The 4,827-nt window shown below is 36.5% G+C and overlaps 1 pseudogene across 1 annotated transcript; it reads left to right on the top strand.

Moving 5' to 3' along the window:
• The first annotated feature begins 2,356 nt into the window (after positions 1-2,356).
• LOC308658320 (thioredoxin reductase-like selenoprotein T) lies at positions 2,357-3,734 on the top strand (annotated as a pseudogene). Its single transcript has one exon. The product of its transcript is annotated as a thioredoxin reductase-like selenoprotein T (transcript).
• The last annotated feature ends 1,093 nt before the right edge of the window (positions 3,735-4,827 follow it).

The following is a 4,827-nucleotide window of genomic DNA, read 5'->3' as shown; positions in this document are numbered from 1 at the left end:
AATCAAAATGTTCTACAAGAAGATTTTTATTTCTGTCATTTGTACTGTATGATTCTGAAGGGACAAAAGTTCACACTTAAGCAAATCAACAAAGAAGCAATAAAAATACAACAAAAAGTCTTACTACATTTCAATAACACATGCAAATAAACCGCATTTTTTCAGTTTTACATTGGGCTGTATTACTCACAACTTCATCAATCCACCAAAATATGGAAGGTAGTACTTACATTTAAATTGGATTAAAAAAGCAGTGAATAAAAGCCTCCATAGTAACATTCAGATAGACCATGACTGTCAACTGTGACTTATTCAGAGGCTATGATAGACCCAACCTGATCTTTTATTAAAATTGGGAGCCATCTTGCCACAAAGCCATGAAAAGCTAACTTCGGCTTTACTATAAATTACTGCAAATTCTGAACCTGCTTGGAATGCCTGCACGTGCCTTGAACTCACCCATGCCTGGCTCTCTGACCAGATAGCAGCCCTCTCTGAAACTTTAGTGACACCTCATAAGTATTGGCCTTCCCTGGCCAGACAACGACCCTCTCTGAGGCTCTAATGGTCCTCATAAATTCTGATGTTGGGGCCAGCAAAAAAAAAAAAATGTAAACTACCATTAGTTTGATGCTTGTCAGAGTTCTGTTATCTGTAACCCCCCTTTTGTGTAACTTTCAGGGCTATAAAGCTGGGCTGTAGGAAAGGTGGGGCTGCTGTCTTGTTCCCGCAGTTTTGGGAGGGAAAGGCAGCCCACCGGTCGAAATAATAAGCTTGCTTTAATTTGATTTTAATTGGAGTCAGTGGTCTTTTCTTTCGTCCTGGTCTAACAGCTATAAATTACCTCTATTCAAATGCATCCTCAGAAAGATCCAAAAGAAACTGGCCAGTTAGGAATGCTCTAAAGGTGGTAAAATATCTTTCCTGCTTGGCCTTCAATGTCAAGGTCATCATTTTTGACCAAATGTTGTACTGATCAAATATTCACTATGTATTGAATGCCTAGCTCCTATTTAAATTAAGTAAATATTGGTGACACATCTGATATAATGAGTTAATATTGATACGAGTTTTCTCTCTTTGGTTGAAATACATACAGGATTGTGATATGCACACATACATATATAGACACAAACAGGTCATTTGTTTGTATACCTAACATACATAGATTGTGCTGTAATCACTCCTTGTAAATAAACCTTGGGATGGTCCAAGGCTAACAAGGAACATTGCAATTTTTATTGTCAGGGTTTTTTTTTAATTGAGATAAATATTTTAATAGCAAATATGCTGGAAAAGAATATTTTAATACAGAAACATCATCACATATTTCACCTAAATCAAAGGGAAAATATGATTTAATTTTGAAATTTGCATTTTAAAGCAATATTTTTGGAACAAGTATCCATCATTTTTTGGCAGTTAGTCTATGTTGTTATTACAGATAAATAATAGTTTTCCAGTACTATTCCTGGTTTAGTAACTGTTTTTTTTTTTTTGTGCATTTCTCATTAGAAGTGTTTGGGGTTTTTAAATTTTTTTAGTTGTAGTTGGACACAATACCTTTCTTTATTTTTTAAGTGGTGCTAAGGATCGGACACAGTGCCTCACACATGCTAGGTGAGAACTCTACTGCTGAGCCAAAACCCCAGCCACTAGAAGTGTTTTAATATTGTTATTTTAGGTGAGATAATTTTTCTCTTATTTTTAGCTGGCTATTGTTGGTATGAAGTAAGAGTATTTATGAGTATATTGAGCTTGAATCTATGTACTTTGATGAATTCTTCTATTAATTTTAATCCTTTGTTCATTGACTTTCTTGGAATTTTGAGGTCATCATATCACTTGCAAATAATTAATATTTTTCCTCTCTTTCCCAATAGTTAACTCTCATGTTTTCTGCTGTATTATACATTAGCTAAAGTCACTCCAAATAGTTGAATGATAGCTTGCATGCATGCTTTATTGTTTGGGATATAATAGAATTTCCATTACATCTCACATGTATTTAACTTTGTTATATTCTCATAAACAGTGTTTATCATGATAAATATTTTTCTACATAAGAGATATTGTAGTAGATATTTACCAAATATGTACAATAAAGTAGTCTTTTGATTAGCCTACAATTTTTTAAATTTATTTTTTTAGATGTTGATGAACCTTTATTTATTTATTTATATGTGGTACAATGCCCTACTACTGAGCCACAAATCCAGTCCCTGATTAGCCTATAATTTTAAAATTAATACTTGTAAAAATATTTTTATATCATAAAACAAGATTTCCAATAGGAAGTAACAATGAGCATTTTTGACTATCATGAAAATTGAAAAAACTGAAACTTGATAGGGAGCCGCCGGCGGCGAGGCTCTGGGCCGCCGCAGTCTCCATCTGAAGGCGGCCGAGGCGGTAGTCTCGAGTAAGATGAGGCTTCTATTGCTTCTCCTGGTGGCGGCGTCGGCGGTGGCCCGGAGCGAGGCCTCGGCCAACCTGGGCGGCGTGCCCAGCAAGAGGTTAAAGATGCAGTACGCTACGGGGCCGCTGCTCAAGTTCCAGATTTGTGTTTCCTGAGGTTACAGGCGGGTGTTTGAGGAGTACATGCGGGTTATTAGTCAGCGGTACCCAGACATCCGAATCGAAGGAGAGAATTACCTCCCTCAACCAATTTATAGACACATAGCCTCTTTCCTGTCAATCTTCAAACTTGTATTAATAGGCTTGATCATTGTTGGCAAGGACCCTTTTGCTTTCTTTGGCATGCAGGCTCCTAGTATCTGGCAGTGGGGCCAGGAGAATAAGGTCTATGCATGTATGATGGTTTTCTTCTTAAGCAACATGATTGAGAACCAGTGTATGTCAACAGGTGCATTTGAGATAACTTTAAATGACGTGCCTGTATGGTCTAAGCTGGAATCTGGTCATCTTCCATCCATGCAACAACTTGTTCAAATTCTTGACAATGAAATGAAACTCAACGTGCACATGGATTCAATTCCGCATCATCGATCATAGCCCCACCTATCAGCACTGAAAACTCTTTTACATTAAGGGATCTTTGCAAGAGCAGCGTGACTGACACTATGAAGGCCTGTACTGAAGACAGCCAGCTGTTAGTACAGACCAGATGCTTTTTTGGCAGGCTCGTTGTACCTCTTGGAAAACCTCAATGCAAAATAGTTTTTCTGTGCTGGCACGTTCTGGAATTCTGCACATTCGTGGAGTGCAATAATACTGTATAGCTTTCCCCCAACCCAGATTCACCCAGTTAATAGTTTGTCATTTTTAAAAATGTAGACATTACTACTTAGTCATATTTAAAAAGTAGAAAATTGAGTTACAATTTGATTTTTTTCAAAGTGTCTGTTAAATCTTGTGTTTTTATATGATTTTTTTTTTTTGTTTGTTTGTTTAAAGTCAGTCTTTGGGGGAATACAGCCAAAGTTCCCAAAAGAGTTTATCAGTCATCTCTAATTTGGTCATGTCCAATTTATATCGTTATCAAAAAACTGCAGATTGTGAACAGTGCATTATACAAGATTATGGGGGAATCTAATATCCAGAGTACTCTACCAATTTGTTTGTATGTGTGCGTGCGTGTGTGATTACCAGAGAACTACTACAAAACCAACTGCTTTTTAAATTCTGTTGTGTAGTTCAGGTGTCTTGCCTTGACCAATCTAATGAATTGATTAACTGGCCTTTATACTTAATAAAAAAACTAGCAGATGTCAGTTAAATGAAAAAGTTTCAGTTTATTGCTCAATGTACTTGTTAACATTGTATTTAATCATCGTCGGCCTAATTTTGTGTTTTTAACTTAAAGATAATCTCCTAAGGGTTACACTTTAGATTCCCACAAAAAAAAGAGGTTAATTTACCATTTTTAGAGTTGAAACTCACCTATTAAATAAAAGTTCAGTTGAATCTCTTTACAACATTGATACTAAGTGAACAGAAATCACCCAGCATCAGATATCAGAATTCTGTTGTATTTGAAAAATAAGATTAATTTAAATTTACTGATAGTTTCAGTATTCTAAAAAGAAGAGTTTTTAGAAAACTAAAATTGACTAAGACTTGAAGGACAATTTAGCAGAAATAGGACCATAATGTAGAAAAAGAGCCATCGAGCAGCAGCAGCCGCAGCTTCCACAGGCTTAACATGGAGAGCCCAAAGTAGGCCTGGATTTACTCATGTAAATAAAAGGATTCAAGGAAAAGTTATGAGGAAAACCCAACATTGGTTTTATCTAACACTTCAGAGTTACAAGACCTAACCCTGTGTGTCATAGGACTGACCTGTTTTGCTGTCACTGGGTGTCCTGAAGCACATGTCAGGTAATGGCCTAACTGTTACAGCCTCAGGGAGGAGCACTGCAGTCTCTGAACTGACTGCACAATGTTAGTCTGTGATTCACTGCAGAAAACTGGCCAAGCAGTTATCATTTCCATTCTGAGTAGAACCTTTACGTTCTTCAGGTTAGTTAGTTCATGATTTAAGTTTCAAGCTCCTTCGAGATTGTTATTTAGGTATAATATTTATGTTTTGACTAAGAATTAAAAACGTGTTAATCTGATTGCATACCACTCCAAACTCCCCATTTTCTGCAAGTTGAACACCCTGTCGAATGTGTCTAGGGGTCTTTCTTTGGCTAATGGATATTCCACTAGTGACAGTTACCTTTATGGCATGAAGCTACTAAAAAACTGAATCTTAAAAGTTCCCATGGGTTTAACAGATCAAACTATGGAGAACCAAAGCTTCAGCTCCAACTTTCTCCATGTTTGCCTTGGGTTGAATAACTTGTTTTTTAGAGAATAACT

The sequence above is a fragment of the Spermophilus citellus genome, assembly GCF_964194105.1.
Source record: "Spermophilus citellus genome assembly, chromosome: 10".
Classification (NCBI taxonomy): domain Eukaryota; kingdom Metazoa; phylum Chordata; class Mammalia; order Rodentia; family Sciuridae; genus Spermophilus; species Spermophilus citellus.
The sequence above is the reverse complement of the archived record's forward strand: the minus strand, read 5'-3'. Positions and strand labels throughout refer to the sequence as shown.